The sequence below is a fragment of the Phragmites australis genome, chromosome 4 (assembly GCF_958298935.1).
Source record: "Phragmites australis chromosome 4, lpPhrAust1.1, whole genome shotgun sequence".
NCBI classification, from domain to species: Eukaryota; Viridiplantae; Streptophyta; class Magnoliopsida; order Poales; family Poaceae; genus Phragmites; species Phragmites australis.
The window spans coordinates 38,095,619-38,113,972 of NC_084924.1; the positions used below are offsets into that span (position 1 = coordinate 38,095,619).

Below are 18,354 nucleotides of genomic sequence, written 5' to 3' on the forward strand. Positions count from 1 at the left end.
ACTTTCCCGCGAGGTAATGCAATAAAGCCACTCACCCTTACTGTACATCGAGGCTTTCGGCAATTTGCAACAGCAACCCAACTACCAATAGTTTGCTTTGAGCCGGCAAGGCGACAAGATCTAGAGTTAGTTAACACAAAATAGTTCCATCCGTCAAAAAGACTGGATCTAGTGGCCTGAAAGTACCAGAATAACCTAAACTGCACTGGGCACTAACTCCTGGTAGCAATCTCCCTTCAATCATTTTGACAAGGAGCAAGATAAAATGCACAAGGCTGCCATTATTGAATAATAATAATAATTTGAGCAATAAGTCAAGATAATATAAATCTGGTACCTAAAACAAAGCTATCAGCCATAAATACAAATGGTAAGCAAAATGGTATCTATAGAATCACTAAAATGGAAGAATCGCATGAACAATCCCCACCGAATCTACACCATTTGACATGCAAAATTGCCCTCCATATGAATTCTTTACAAGCCACCGGACTAATACAAGCTTGAACCAATATCTGGAGCAATGAAGACACAGAAAAAGCCCTCCAGAGTTGGATGTCAGATCAAAATGGTAGATGCGATGTTGAAATCCTGAACAAGAAAATGAAAGCACGCAGAGATTAAATCATGTCAAAAAAGGGCAGAGATGCAAATCAAGGCCAACTACTTCATAGTTTGAAAGATCGATAGTGATACATATGAATCTTCAGACTTCAGGCCAATAAAATCGGGGCTTGCAAGACTGAATGATGTTAGTTTCAGAATGGAACATGATTTTTTTTTTCTTTTTGAAAATAAACTGGAACATGAAGGTGAATGGAACTCTTTAGCCCTGTTCTTCTTTGGAGCGCCCTTTTCTTTTATCCTCAAGTATTACTTGCAACGTATGATTCTCAGAGGAAGCAAAATGCCTACTGTGCTATTAATCTCGTGATGCTATGTTTAGTTGTTTTACTAGCAAACAGAGCTAAGTCTTGTTGTAGCCCTGTGTTGCAGTGCTACAATTATGGAATGAGCATGTCAACACAAGAAAAACGAAGTGATTGTAATACCAAAAAAAAAAACGAAAAAGGAATCACCTCAAGACAATATAACCAGTCCAAGGTATATCGACGCACAGAGAAAGATAAATGAGATGAAGCCCCTGAAAGAAAGAATAGCAATTATCTGTTAGCACGGAAGCCTTTAGCTTCAGGAATATCTTATTACGATAGCAAGAAAACGGGGATGAATGAAATTGCGGACCATACCATATAACACCCCATCCAACACCATTGCAAGGACAAGGGCAGATTTCAGCAAATTTCTCAGCATCACTTGAATGAATTCTTCGGGATATCAAGTCATCATAGATATCTAGATAATTTGAAAACAAATAATTTAGATGAGCAGATAGTAACTCAGTGCTTGTTCTAACATGGAACAACAAGAAAAAGGTCATTAATTTCCCTTACCATAAACTGAAAATAAGCTATTCATCACACCTGTTGCACACAAACAGACATAAGCACCAAATTTCCAGCCATATAATCGTTCAAAATGTATAATAAAGGAAAAGAACATGTCTGTAGGGAGTCTTTGCTCTCACGGTCTCACCTATGAATAAAATCACATACTTCAGAATATGGAATGTTGTAAATTCTTGTATAACCCAAACAACAGCAATGAATACAATGAATCCTGCAGAATAAGATTGCAATTAGCATATTGCAGACCAAGTTCTTAAATGAACTTTAAATGAACACGAAGTCATGTTTATGCATACCAATGCAGAGCCAGCGAAGAAACCACGGCACAATTCAAACAAGAGATGACAAAGCTTTACTAAATAAGTAAATAATCATTATTATCATGTGGGCAAGCAGGAAAGGACAAATGAAGGAAATCATAAATTGCAACCAATAATTTAGCAAACTTACATTTTTTGCAACAAAAAGAACAACAATCAATGCAAGTATGAAGCATCCCACTGCAATTCTTGTAGTGAGGAGATCTGTGGATGCAAGTATAAAGACCATTCCCCAAAATGAAGAGCCCAGATCTGCTCTTCAAAACAAAACAGTAGCATCACAAAAAAAGACCATATGATGGATTGCCTAGATAAGGATATAATTAAGAGAAATTTGAACACTAGACAATAGTCCTTTAGAAAATCTCTGGTTGGACGGCATTAAAAGAACAAAAGATTTCTCAAATATCCAAAATAAGATAGGCCAGTCTTGTCAGGATTGCAAATTCGTCCCATCAAATCATTCTTTAAATTCTTTAAAAATTTGCCTGTTGGTTCTAAGTGTCCAAAATGATCAATACAATCAGCCATTCAATTCCCATGTGTTAATCAATTAGAGAGAACACATCATTAAAAAGTCAAGTAACAGTGCATAAGCTAATTCATCTTTTTTGTTGGCATTGTTGTGAGTAATCGTATGAGAAAGAGAGAGAGAGAGGGACAAGTGATTTACATCCAGCATGCAAGATTATCCAATATATGCCACCCCAAGTCTGTGTAACACCGCCCTCATTAGCATGGACCTGCATGCCTTTGACCTGAAGAAGCCAAATAAATTGAAATATAATATTAGAATGGAGCTGCATGTCTTCCACCTGAAGAAGCCAAACAAATTGAAATATAATATCAAGTTATCCTTTTTGACGAAAATAATATCAAGTTATCAACCTAGGAATTCTTCAAAATGTGCACGTCTGAGGCAGATCTTATCTGGCACTAACAATGTCTAGATATAGTAAGTTGGCAGAAGCCGGCCAAATATTATGGCTATGTAATGCACCAAATGCCCAACTCCAGACACATCAAATGACTACATTTTTCGAAAGGCAGACAAAAACTTCTCAAAACAAGAGTATAGGTCTAGATAAGGAACTCAGAGATGCTTTTGAAATGTTCCAAACATTTCTTGCCTACAAGGCTGTTCACAGATACAATCAGGGCTATAAAACAATTGATCATACTCTTAGAAGGAACTGTTTAACATGGGGAGGAGCACCAAATGTCCAACTCCAAACACCTCAAAAGACTGCATTTTCCGAAAGGCAGGCCAAAATTTTTTGGAACCAAAGTATAGACCGAGATAAGCAACTTAGAATATGCTTTTGAAATGTTCCAAAAGACATTTCTTACCTACAGGGTTGTCCTTGTCCACAGATACAATCAGGACTATCCAACAATTAATCATATTACATTGGAGGAACTGTTTAATGTGGGGAGAAATAAAAGGAAAGAAACAAAGGCAAACTAGTAAGAACTTCAGTTCTGTTCATGATGACCATGGAATAAAAAATTATCAGCAAACAAAGTCTTCATGACCCACAGTCCACACTTAATCCTGCGGTTGTCCCTCTAGTTGAAAACTTCAGAAGCATGCATTACTTCCCATTTTGCAGGAACAAAGTACAGCACGATCTTCTGAGGTCCCCTAGCAAAGGGCCATTGGTCTGCCTTACCAGGAGGTTGGACTGCGCTTGAGCATACCAAAACGCCCTGCACTGCACATTTTGCAGACAGTTGACAATCATTGGCCAGAATCCCTCACTTGAACACTGAAGAACAGTACAACAGCAGCAAGAGATAGTTGCGGGTAGAAGGAGAAGAAAGCCTAGCTGCGGTGTCCAGGTCCTTGATGAAATCATGAAATCAAACCCCTGTATCTAGAAGAATGCAAAGATTCGCAGTATATTCTGCTCCCGTGCAAAGCAAACAATATAAAATGCGCACCCCCACTAGGCAATATGGACTCTGTGATCCCTACTGATTGGGTGCCTACTTTTCCTACCTAGCAGCACAAAATGATGGGCGAAATCCATCCGCCCCCATTTCGAGCCTAATCAGACCTCGCTCGTAGCTCCTCGAATCGCAATGCCACACCATCACGACACAGCGAAAAACAAAATCCCAAAACGGGTGCGAGAGGGAGCAAGGGTTTTGTCTTTGCTTACATCGCCGCAGGTGAGCTTGCAGGCGAAGGCGTGGCTGGTCTCGTGGAGGAAGACGGTGATGAGCTTGAACGGCGTGAGCAGGAACGTCCTCCACAGTTGCAAAAAATTCCAGACCCTGGTGAGTCAGAAACCCCCGGCTCGGACTTGCGAGAATCGATCGACCAGAGAGCAAAAAAGGCGGCGGCGGCGGGAGGGACTCACGAGGAGGATGACGACGGTGGAGACGCCGACGGCGGCGATGAAGATCCTCTGATCGTGGTCGCAGCATCCCGCAACTCCCAGTTCATCGCCAACCTCCCCGCTCACCTTTCGCCGCCGTGGATCTGACTCCGGCTCGAGACAGTTCGGCGAGCGCTCGCCGGTGAGGGGAAGGGGATGAGATGGAAACTGCTCCGGGCTTTGGTTTGGCGATCGGGATCCTACCGACTGTAGATGATCTACTGTAGCCGTGATTTCACGATGGTTGCATCAGATCCGTAGGCTATAACGCTACTGCTGTATCGTTCTACTGTTGCTACAGTAAATATGATTAGCTAATGTATATCATTATAGTACCAGACTCATTTTACTGTATTTCATGATGTATATTTATGTTTAATGAAATATGAATTTTTCCATTGTATCTAAAAAATAATTAATCGTAGCTACACAGAACGGTGAAGTAGAAGACTCTCCGTAGATCCGGCCTCGGGTTGGTTGGTGGGCATAAGAGGCGACCAGTTCAGGGACTCGAGCCATCGTTGTGATTTGAGTAGGTTCGGTGGTTGGTTTGGGTCCTGAGCTGCGGTTGGTTGGTCGGTTTGTCTCTGCTTCTTGCAACCGCGATTCAGGATTTTCTCCCGGCGGTTACGTCCACCACCGGATTTTCCTTTTGGAGCTGGAACTTGTTCGCAGTAGCCGAGATTTAAACTTTTTGCTTAACGGAGCTCTAGTTTCATTTTATTCACACGAGATATTGACAGTGTAATCTAAAATAAAATAGCTTAACTATTTGTTTTTAATCTAAATTATGGATAAAATAATTTTCTTAATCTCATAAATGTATCTATAACTCTAACTCTATAAATTTTTGAGCTAGAAATACCCAACTCTAAAAATATTTAGAACTGAAGCTCAACCAAACACGTCTTTTTTTAGCTAGAACCTGTATCACATCTCAAATTTCGTAGGCATGTCATTAAGCATAATTATATATCATGACCATCATGTTTAATTGTGAGTATTTGTTGAGTACTTGTTAATTTCAATAGTAGCTTAGGCCATCTCCAACGGAGTCTTCAAATTTGAGGATTCTCGTGCAACAGTGTTTTGCGGTATACTGTAGCACTAGAAATCCATCTCCAACAGATCCTCTATCCAGTGATACAGTACTGCTACAGTGTTAGAGATAGGGGATGCTGTAATAGTATTTTGAGGATGAAGATTTGAGGTAGCTGTTGGAGATGGTCTTAGCATTTGACAAGAGTTATGAGAATATCTGAACGTGGTGTTTTCTTTTAATTTAAGTTTCGCTTAGACGTTGTGGGTGAATCCAATTAAAATAGGTTTATTCTTTTACTGTAGTTGCTACACAAAATTTTTTAGGATTTTTGGAGTACTATAGCACCTCTATTTGGGTCAAGAAAAGGAGAAAAACAAAATGAGCAGAGAAGGAAAAGAAATAACAGTTGTAATAGGCTCGAGGCACTTATACGTGGGCCACATGAGCTGAGTTGGCCCTACCACCTCTCGTTCTCTTTCAGCTACAACAGCACCCTCTCCCTCACCTCACTCTCTCACTCCCACGTTCTCCCTCCCTCCCACCGAACAGCCAAGAGCTGCAACAGCTCTCCCTCCCAACTCTCTCCATTTCTTCCCCAAATCCTCTATTAAGAAGCTAAAATCAAGATATGTATATCACATCATTGCTTTCCCTAGCTTCTAAGCTTCACATTCATCCAATCTTTTTGCGCATGCACGAAAGATTCGAGTTGTTCTTCATCTTCCCAAATTCTTCTGGTTGAAGCTTGTGGAGCAGCAGCTTGGCCTCTCTTCCCTAAGTTTTTCCCCCTGTTTTTCTTTCTCAACCAACGGTCATCAGTCTCAACAAGGACATTGGGTAAATCTCCTAGAATCCCCATGGTGAGAATGCACGAATTAGTTTGATTAAGTTCGAGTTTTTAGACTACAATTGAGTAGTTGTGAAGCACCACTTCGTTCTTGTTGCTTTAGAGCTCGTAGGGGAATGTTTGGATGAGCAAGAGCTCGTGAATTGTGCTTGTGAAGTGGGTAATTTAAGTCTAGAATACATGCTTTAGTGCCAACACGTGCTCATGTGGGATAAGTTTTAACATGCAAGTTGAATCGACCGACGAATCATCGCGAAACTCACGTCTGCTAGTTCACCCGGAAGTTCCAGATTCTAGATCGAAAGTTTCGGATAATCCGAGTTAAAACTAATCAAGAACCCCTGTCCAAAAGTTTCAGCCATCGACCGGAAGTTCCGGATTAATCCGAGTTGAACCACCCGAGACCCAATGTATGGAACTACACCCGGAAGTTTCGACCTTAATCCTGAATTTTTGATTAAATAGCATTGCAACCCGAGAACTTTTGTTCAGAACCATATCTGGAAGTTATGACCACTCGAAAGTTTCGACCTTAATCCGGGACTTCCGATTAAATAGCATTGCAACCTGAGAACACAAAAACTCTTGTTCAAAACCACACCTGGAAGCTCTAAGTTTAATCCAAAACTTTCGGTTAAATAAAACTTGCCAACCCAAGAACCCCTATTCGGAATCACACCCGGAAATTCCGAACACCCGAAAGTTCCGACCTTAATCCGGAACTCTGGTATTTAGTTAGAATTTTAGATGTCGTTTGGATCGGAGAACTTCTTATTATTCTGCATGTCTTTGTACTCTTAGCTTGTTGTACTGCATCCTCACTCTTAATGCATCTTATAGCATATCTCTTTGCATCTTATTCATGCTCATCACATTTCATGTGCTCTTATTTAGGGAACGAATAACTGGAGCGTGACGCAGGCGTAATCAGGGGCGATCCGGAGTTTGTTGCCATTGATTGTGAAGCTCAGCACCAATGCAAACATCTAAGCATATTTTAACTTATAATTTGGATCATATAGAGTCCAAATTGATAAGTTATCACTCTACATATGTTGTGCATGTTTAGCAAGTATATGTCAGGTTTCATGGGTAGAATCTAGGTTGATGCATTACATCTACCTTGTTTTGTTGATGATCTCTATTCTTGTAACCCGAGTATAACATGATATTGTCTAACTTAAAAGTTATTCAAGATGCTTAGATATACATAGGACATAGGTAGGAGTCGAGCAGTGGTTCGACCATCATTCGCAAGCTATAGACTTAATTATTAATCACAAGGATAATATTGACGATATGATGTATGAAATATGAGAATGAGATGAGATGTGAGCGATGCTAAGGGTGGATCGGAAGAGGAACCCGAATGCTATAGACAGCTTATATCGTTTAAGCATCGATCGTTGTTGTAGTTAGGGATGACAATTTATCCTGATTACTCGTTTATCCGTGGATAAATACCCCAATAGGGTAGGGTATGGATAGCAAATAGTACCTGCGGGTATGTTTGTGGGTAAAAATACTACCCGGTAAGTAAACGGCTACAGGTATGGGTAAGTATACCCATACCTGCGAAACCCGTATAACCTCCATATAAGTATCTCACCTCCAAATCCTAACATTCTATATCATATAAATACCTTGTCCCGGCCCACCCCGCTGTGCCACTGCCACCCCATCTCGCTGATGTCACCCCACGTCGCACCACCTCGGCCTGCCCCGTCTCGCCTCCGCTGTCGCTACGCCGCCCTGTCACGTTACGTCATTGCGCCGCCCTATGGATAAACAGGTATACCCACAAGTAACGAGTATCCGCAGGTAACAGGTTTGGAGTCGGTTCTTCACCCGCGGGTGTTCGTAGGTATACCCATGGGTGGGTAAAAACAGGCAGGTGTGGGTATGGGTGAGCACTACCCGTACCCACCATACTTGATTGCCATCCCTAGTTGTAGTTGACTTTAGTATTTTTCATACTTTCTAAATATCTGTATATGAGACAAGTGAGTTGAGTACCTTATGTTGATGTGGCCTTTTGGTGTTCGAGTCTATAGAGTTGTGGGCTGCGAGCTTATAGAGGTATTTAGTTTGCTCGGAGAGTAGTTCTAGATGACACCCACACCTATAGATGCATGTTCGAATGATTGGAGCTTATTTGGGAAAGATTGTCATGTGAATCATTGCTTGCAACTGACAGGTTATATGGAGGGTGGTCTCGTGTTGTGTGGATAAAGATGTATCTCTGAAGGGTGTGAGAACAATTCGAATTTCTGCGCTATCGGTTATGAGTATGTTTCTGTCCATTTGCATCAATCGTAAAGTCCGATGTGAAATGATGTTATGGTATGTTAGGAAGTAGTTGTTATGGTTGATGATGAGTTGGGATGTTTCAAGTTACATATATGTTTATATTGTTGATCTCAGTATAGAAGGGTATAGGTGTTTAAGTGTAGCTGTTCACACACTTGAATCGAATTTTACTTTTGTATACAAATTTACTTAACTTTATGGTCGATTTCTTGCTAATTAATCTAAATGTATTATTCTTGGTTTTAGGTTATTATATGTATCCATTATGGATTAAGTCGTGCGAGTACTTTTATACTCACGTTGTTTTGATGAGTTTTGCAGATGAGGAAGAGGTAGTTTTTAGTTACTTCACACCCGCTGATGTTAGTGACGGGCGAGTGCGGTGCCATCTACTCAGATGATGTCGTTTTAGGGAGGTGCCTCTGGACAAAAGGCTTCACCTATTTTTTTTTATCAGACTTTATATTCTGCTATGTAGTATCTCTAAGCAGATAAGATGCTAAGTTGTGCTTTTATCCTCCTGTCATACGTTTTTGTAAATAGATAAAATCTATAATAATTTAAAGACTTATAATATAATTTTATTACTTGGCATTCATTACATTTTGATGCCATGAATCATATTGTAAAAGCTTATGTTTCAATATTGGCTATAAAACACTTACTAAGATTATTGAGATTAGATTTTAGTTAATTATTATGGTTATGATTATATAAATGACTACTCTAATAATTAAATAAATACAATTTGAACGGTTCTGATAACTTGTTTGTCGTTGCGAGATTTTTTGAAGCTGAAACTTGTTTGCCATAGTCGTACGCTACCGGAGTCGAAGATTTACTTAAGCCTATGATTCAGCTAACGCAGCTAATGATTTATGCTATTTTTGTGTCGGTGTGTGTTGGGTTGCGGCGGGAACCAATTTCTTTGACGTAAATATTAAAGAGCAGTTGTCATTGATATATGAGCCTCTCACACCTGAACCTTCGTATCAGTGTCGACTGTCTTCTGAGGTTACATTAGAGGAGCACCGTGGGTTAGGGCGGGGGTTCGCATGTTGGGATTTGAGTTCGATTATCGTGTCGAGGTTTCGGCGGAACACTGACCACGTGCGGATATGGTGCCTCAATTCGCAAGCAGCTCTGGTGCCTCCACAACATTTTGCAGTTATTAGCCACTCATAATGTTTTGTTTTATAAATGAAAAATCTTAAAGAAGAGAAAAATAAATTTATATTAAAAAATAAGTTTTTAATATATGTATGTGTTGCTTATTTTTTAAAATTTTATAAAATAAATTATTATCTCATAATAATTTATGATGACTCAAAGAGTTTGTTTCTTTTATAAAAAAAATAAGCTTTATCTATTTTTTCTTTAAATAGTTTTTCACATCATTTTTTTCTTACGTAGACACCTAACTAATATTTAAAAATTAATCATATTAGAGCATTTAAAAAGACCTTAGACTAAGGTCAACGGTTTCCCTTCAAGAATTAAAATCCTGTTGCGAAGGGATTTTCGTTTCTTTCAGCGTTCCAACGGTTTCTCTTTATAGTTTCCGTCACGAAGAGATTCTCAAGATCATTCCCTCTAAAATGGGATTATCTCTCCTTTCACTTCACGATTTCTCTTGAAAAAAAACTGTTGGAGATGAAAGAAAATAAAAGAATAGAAACGAAGAAAAAAATCAAATAAAGAATGAAACGAAGAAAATATGGTTGAAGATGATCTTATTATCTATGTATTCGGAGGTAAAAATTGAAGCCGCGTGGTCAACAAAAGGAAATAACGCTTTGGGACAAAGTTTCGACGAAATCCTACGCTTCAGCGAATGGCTGCACCCGATTAGTCTGCTCCGAGAGCGTGGACGGGCGAATTTGCTAGTTTATTTTTGTTTTCTCTGTTAAAATGTTTATTTTCTCTATAGAAACGAGTATAATTTTATTAGTAGATCGACACGGTCTCCGACGTAAAATAAATAATGAATAATTATATATTTAATAGAAATGTAGTATATATTAGAACAGGTATCCACCGTACATATGTCTTTTAACTCGATACGGTAGATTTTATAACCGTCATAGGTAAATAAGGTATGCGTCGATATTTCAACCAATTAATTGTGTTCTATATGAAAATCATCCTTGGTTTAGAAAAGAGTGTTCTAAATATTTAGAAATAATACAATTTGAGAAGGATATATTTAGAAACTTCAAGTACGGTATGTCTCTTTGACCCGACTATATAAGGAGAAGAGCAGGTACATCCTAAAAGAGTTAATGGAGAGCCAAACAATCAGATTTTAAGCGAGAAGTCAGATAAGCAGCAGAGAGCAAACTAGTCGGGTAGGATCAGAATCAATCTATTGAAATCCACAATAAAGTTATATTAAATTTAGATTTATCCAACAAAAGTGCTTTGAGATTTAGAACACAAGGAATCTCCTCCAGGTCCTTATGATTAGATTTAGACACATTCCTATTTTCTTTTCATGAGATAAATTAAGACATAACATGATATATAACTATTTTCTTAAGGGCGGCATAAATCTGAATAAAATCTCATATTCTTTTCTTCAACACTCATAGTTGATTACTAGTTATCCCTACTTTTAATAAGTATTTACATAATCGACTTTAACGATCATCTACTGTCTCTAATATGACACTTTAATCAGCAATATGTATAAAAGTATATTATTTTAAATATAAAGAATTATATATATATAAGTACTTTCATAATAAATCTAGTAATATCAATCTTAATTTTTTAGATATTTATGACAAAACAAAATTGACCAATCACAATCTAAATGAACTTATACTGAGATCGGAGTAGTAGCATACGTAGTGAATCGTCCCATGCAACCATAGATTTTTATTTTTATATTTTGAAAATAAAAAATTGCAGAACTGGAAGTCCATTTGAAAAATTGTAAAAATAGGCTACTATAACCCATTAGAAGAGCAACAACAAGTTGTTGCCTTTTCAACGGACGATAGATTAAAATTTTTTAAAAAAACAATGTGTTCTATTGTTCTAAAATTCAAAGTACTGTCAAAATAGTAATGAAAATTTTTAAAAAATATGTTGTACAGGATACTATGATTAGAAAAAAAAAATTAAACAAAAATATAATATATACAATGAGAAAAAAAGACAAATTTTATTGTACACTATGTATAATGAAATTTGTCTATTTTGTTTCTCATTGTAAAAGTAATTATTTGAATTAATTTTTTTAAGATATATTATAGCACCCTCTATAACATACTTGTTTTTTTAAAAAGATTATGATTATTTTAGTAGTGTTTTAAAATTTTAAGATCAATGAAACGTAGTGTTTTTTTATTTTCTTTAACTTGTCCCCCGTTTGATGGGATGCATCTTTAGATTTTTAAAGATGTCGCATGGTAGAAGAATGATATGTGTTCTTTTAACGGATGATGATAACCTATTTTTTTAATTTTTTCAAAAGGACATCTGGTTTTGATTTTTTTTTTTGTTTTTGAAATATAAAAATAAAAAAGCTCTGCAACCATATACTTCAGATGCGCTCTAGGCCGGACAACTTCGGCCCAAATTGCATACAAAGCAACGGCTCACCCGAACATATCAAAGGCCTGATAAAAAATCCATCATGACTGCAGTCCAATCCACTCGAGATTTCAGATGAGTCGGGGCCAGGGCCCATTTAGTTCATAATTAATTTTGCAAAACATTTTTTTCCTATAAAGATTGCAAGCTGTATGGGCCATCATATGGGTGGTATGTCTCCGCTTTGGTCTACCCTCTAGCAGATCCGACCTTTTACAATCTTTTATCTCTACTATATAAAACACAAGTTAATTTCATATTACATTTTTTCCTACTCCCATCTCATCCAATAAAATCTTTAAAATTAAAATAATTTACTTACTTTTACCACTGAAAGGATCGAATAGCTCAAAGGAGATAAATTGAACCCTAATTCAAACTATTTCAACCGAACTCTAGAACAAATAAACAATCTTGTCATAAATGAATAATAAAGCAACTATAATGACCAAATTTGATATGATGCCAAGTAAGAAAACATGCCAGATATAACAATAAGAGAATTGCAAACATTTGCTTCTAAGAAAGTAAATGCTCAAGATAAATGCAGAAAACTAAATAGATGTACAAAAAGACATCAAAAAAAATTTAGGTATCGAGGAGTTGGCACTCCCCTTTAATCTTCGTTGGAACATCTACTAAGGATACCGCTCCACCTTGAATCAACAAGACTCAAGTGTTCACTAGTGATAGCCACTTCTCTATCTCCAGATTGGCGGACTTCAAACCAAGCACAAAATTTCCTCTTAAGGCTCCCATAAAAACTCCAAGAGCTTACTAAGATATCTTCAATCACCAAGACCAGCTAGGTGTTACCAACCACCAAGATTAACAAGTTAATAGCTTCAATTAACCTAAATCAAGTCTAGACTACAACTAGATACACGCTTGCTACTCTCCTTGCACTAATGGTGTCCTTAATCTTCAATTAAGAACTTTGCAAATCACTCTAGTGCACTCCCTTGCCTCTTGATCACACACAAAGTGTTTCAGCTCTTCTGGCTCGCAAGGTTACTCAACTGAAATGAAATGAGAGGGTATTTATAGGCTTAGAGGTCCAAAACTAGCTATTGCGCAACCACCCACATTTCCCGTGAATGCCGGATGATCCAGCATGCACAAGCTCCAGACACCGGACCATCCAGTGTGAATTTTCCATCCAGGACAGGCTGTTACAGCCACTGAATCCTCCGATGAATCCTCTAGTGAATCCTCCAATACATACGTTGGATCATTGGCGTTGTGTAAGATCATTTTTCAATGAATAGAACCTTTGGACTTCACTCCAGCAACGCCTCCAATATATGCGCCAGACCATCTGACGTGCATAAGTCTATTTCCAGTGAACATAAAGAAATCCTCTGAACTTTACTTCAACGACCCCTCCAATGTGTACGCCAGACCATCTAACGTGTACAATTTGAAATCTTTCTTCTGAAAAGTACATCGGCGTGTATAGCGCTTCACTGTCTGACCATTGGCGTGTTCAAACTTGAAGTATCTCTTCTGAAATAATACTCCAGCATGTATAGGCTCCTTAGTGTCAGACAACCGACGTATAGAGTTTTCCCAAAACTTGTCCAATTCAAACTTCTTTAAGTTCTATTTTCTTTTCAATTCATCCATGAGCTTCTCTGAGCTCCATAATGTTAGAATTTCACAAGCATGCATCCAACTAAATCTAGACTCAACTAGGTTAAACTACCACTCTTAACCCCTCTTTATAGTACGATCAAAGAACAAAAGAGAATATATGCTACTTTAAATGTTCTTTATCTCGTTGTGACACTTAAAACTAGAAGCTCCTTAATCTTGACGTTCACATCCTTTGATCGCTCAACCATTCCATTAAGGGACCAAATCACCCAACAATATTATGAACTAATATTTTAATTGCCCTTCAAAACAAACTTATTAGTCATAATAATATAGTTATCATTAATCATCGAAACACTTACCACTTACCTAAGAGCCTAGATGCTACGACCATTCACCATCGTCCTCCTGCCTCCCCCACCCCATTACCGGCTATAAATATTGAACTTGTTTTACTAATGAAAATAAATGAAAAAATTAGGAAGAAAATTAGCGAATAATATCCTCCTCCTTTTTTGGATCCCATTTAAAATCAAACTACGACATCGCATTGACGTATTCGTTCAGCGGTGCTCTCATGGTGCATCCATATCTCCATACCTTGAGTTTATGCATGATGTTACAGCGTCCAATATTTATGTTTTCATTGTAACTTACGAACACTTAGCTAGTATCTAAAATGCCTCGATTTCTCGACATCTGGTTGAGCCATGTCACCAAAAAGGTTTGGACCATCGAATGAAGCCATCAAGGAAGGAGAGCCATCTGATCGTGGATTGTGAACCATCTTCATGAGTCTTCCCCTCGCTGCCCCGATCCTCATCCTTTCTCCCACCCCCCCACTGCCCTGCTCCTTCCTCCTCCCCCGTCTCCCATGCCAGTACGCCGACGATGGTTACTTTGTGAGTCTGCTAACTGCCGGGATCTGCTATATCCTTCGCTCCTACTGCAGCCTGCAGAGGGCTCCTCGTATGGCATTTCCCTTGGTTCCCTATTGCACTCCCTCCGCTGAGTCTCGACACCAACTTTGGGCTACGTAACTACCTTGACTCACATCGATTGGATGTCACAGAGGAATTTGTTGGTTTGCCACTCCTCGGTCTCTGCAGTGTCGACGTCGGCGAGTGCAGTGGGGTCCTCGAGGACCTCGTGAAGGAGATACATGTGTGTGGCATCGTCCTCAACGAAGAGCGTGGCTAGCTATCGCAACACCCTCATGCACTGGATGACCTCCCTAATCTCGACGCGTCACCATGGTGATATGTCGAGGTAGGCGCATAGTAGCACGGTGATGACGGCATTGCCTCAGCGACCCTGTCCCTCACTATGGTCCTCTAAAGCATCAGCAGCAGCTTGACTGCCTCAGCGTCCTTGGAGCTAGACACATGTTGCTGCAGCAGATGCAGGGGACGCAGTATCCTAGGGCTGGCTAGCTGCAGAGGGACCATCCTTGGCTGAGCAGGGGTATTTTGAGGCTGCTATTGGTGCCTGTTGGGAAATCGGGGTGGCCATAATACCCACCAAATTGAGGATCTAAGATATACCAACTCATGTCTAACTCACGTGAGTCAGATAGCCCTTTTTAATTTCTAATTACTTAGTGCACTGAGTCCTTTTGACCATAGAGTCATCTTCTCACTTCCAAGTGGCAAAGCCAAACTTCAGATAGATCAAGTGATCTCGGGTGGCAGAGCCAACCTTCAGATGGATCACAACCTATTGTGCACTAAGTACTTAGAAACTAATGGCCTAACTAAGAGACTACTAATTACAAGAAGATATTATATATTACAATACCAAAATATTGTACCGAGTACACAACGCTCTTTGATTGGTGGCTAACCTAGCACTCACCCTTCTCTCTCACTGTCCTAGCTCTTACTCCTAGCTTTCATCTACCATTCTCCTACTTATGTGTGTCGTGGCAATGTGCATGACACCTCTATTTATAGTTGTACAAGGCCATGGGAATATTGCCATGTGGTAATATTTCACACTCTTCTCTACAAAATATCTTTCTCTAAAAAAATCACTCATACTTATCTATTTCCTAGATATTCTCCTTAATGGAAAATATCTTGTTCTACAATTTTTCTTACTTTGTCATGAAGCATGGTAGCTTTAGTCTTAAATTATTTCTAGTAGTTTCATAGAAAATATCATGAGTCATGAGAGGTAGGGAGATTTCTAGAAGATTTCATTGCTCTTATTTCAACACTCCTCCTTAATGCAAACTTCTTTCCATAGCTGTCTTGCAGACCATGCCGAGTGCCTCTCAAAACTTTTCAAATTTTGCCTTATTGAACCTTTTGTTAGAATGTCGGTAATCTGCTCGTCAGTCTTTGTTAGCACCATCTTAACCTCTCCCTCAAGGACATTTTCTCTTATGTACTGGTAGTGAACTTCTGTGTGCTTGGTCCTTGAATGAAAGACGAGATTTTCTGCCAAGTGAATAGAATATAAATTATCATAGAAAATCCTTCCTTGGTATTCTGTTGGTTGGTGAAGATCCTCCATTAATCGCTTGAGCCAGGTGTTTTCTTGTGCTACTATTGCTGCTGATCGATACTCTGCTTCAGTACTGGATAATGCCACGGTAGGTTGTCTCTTACTGCACCATGCTATTACTCCTGATCCAAGACTGAAGGAATATCTTGTGGTTGACCATCGCGTGCTATAATCTCTAGCATAGTTGGCATCACAATTTCCAATTACCTGAGAATATTTTATTTTCTTGTATAGAATACCCTTTGATGTACCTGAGAATACGCCTGACTGTATCAAGATGAGGCTTCTTTGGTTTGCTCATATATCGACTAACCACTCCAACTGAGTAGCATATGTCAGTGTGAGATAAATAAGACTCCTGACCACTTGTCGATACATGCTTACGTCCTTAAGGTTTTTTCCTTTATCTTCTTGTAGCCTCACATTAGGATCCATCAGGGTGGAGATAGATTTTTAGTCAAACATGCCATATTTTGTGCACTCCACCTAAAGTCTAAGTAAATGCTTCAGCTCTCCAAGCTCCTTCATTTGAAATCAAACAGAGAGATTTTCTCTAGTCTTATATATTTCCTCATAGTAGTCTCCTGTGATGATCAATCTATCAATGTAAACTAAGATTATTGCTAGTCTTACTTCCTTGACCTTCACAAATAAACTAGAATCTAATGGAGTGACTATAAATCCACTTCGTACGAGGAACCCACCAATCTTCTTGTACCTTGTTCTTGGAGCTTGCTTCAATCCATAGAGCGTCTTCTTCAATTTGTACACATACTTAGGTGGGTATTGTTTTCGAAGCCTCTTGGTTGCTCCATATAGATGTCATTATCAAGTTTGCCATGTAGGAAGGCATTCTTGACATCCATTTGCCACGACCTTCAAGACTTGCAAGTAGCCAGTGCAAGCAAGACTCAAACAGTTGTGATATTCGTCATTGGGCTGAATGTTTCTTCATAGTTCAGCCCATACTGTTGAGAGAAACCCTAAGCAATAAGTCGAGCCTTATAGCTTTCAACCGAGTCATCTAGGCGAGTCTTCACCTTGTAACCCCACTTGCAAGATATGAGTTTTACATCTTTTGACCTTGGCACTAAATCCCATGTTTGATTTTTATTTAGTGCATTTATCTCTTCCTACATTGCCTTACGCCACTCAGGATCTTGTGCTGCTTCTTCATAAGAGGATGGCTCAGTGGGTATAGACTCATCAACAAGAGCAGCATTTGCATACCTTGGGTTAGGCTTGATCTGCCTTACTGTCCTTCGTAGTTCTTGGATGGGCTCCTCAAGCTCCATTTGTTGTGGCCGAAGTACCTTCGGGGTCGACTGATATACATCGGTTTTTCAATGGCTCTTAGCTTTACTTGGTGAACCCTCTTTGTCTTTATTTGGAGTTGGTACCTGCTTCTCTTCTTCTTCTTGAATTTCTTCTGGAACCTCCTCCAAGGTATGAGATCCGTATCTCTCAATCTTCTCAGGTGACCACCATGCAGAAGCTTCATCAAACACCACATTTCTTGAGGTATGGCACTTGCCTGTGGTTGGATCGCAGCACCTCCAACCTTTTCGTGCATCATCATAGGCAACGAAGATGCACCGAATTGTATTTTTCTCGAACTTACTCCTTGGGTAATCTGGTACAAACACATAATAGACAACCAAATACCTTCAAGTTGCTGGTGGCTAGCAACCGACTTCACCTTCCATAACATCTCGTGAGGTGTTTTGAATCCCAGCTTGGCTTTTGGTAGCCTATTTATTACATAGTATGACATCCTCATACACTCGGCCTAGAACCTTTTGGGAACATTTTTGGCATGTAGCGCACTCCGACAAGTTTCAGTAAGGTGATGATTTTTGTGCTCGGCTAGTCCATTTTGTTGTGGAGTATTGGGGGTAAGTTAATTGGCTCTTTATCTTGTGCTTATTAAGATAGATGGTGAATTCATTGGATAAGTACTATATCCCATTATCAGTGTATAAGCACTGGATTTTCTTGTTGAATTATCCCTCTATCTTCTCTTTAAACTCCTTACATTTTGTGAATGTCTCACACTTCTCTTTCATGAAGTAAACCCACACGTACCATGAGAAATCATTAATAAAGGTCACCATGTACCTCATTCCTTCAAGAGATATTTGCTTGACTAAACCGAAGACATCCGAGTGTATGAGCTCAATGGTCTCTGGAACCGATGCTATGACTCCTTATATGGCAATTGATAAGCCTTTCCATATTGACAATCATCACAGATTGTGTCTGTCCGGATGTCCACTTG

The 18,354-nt window shown here is 39.1% G+C and overlaps 1 pseudogene; it reads right to left on the minus strand.

Moving 5' to 3' along the window:
• Positions 1-257: 257 nt before the first annotated feature.
• On the minus strand, positions 258-17,371 carry LOC133914767 (uncharacterized; annotated as a pseudogene).
• Positions 17,372-18,354: the final 983 nt, after the last annotated feature.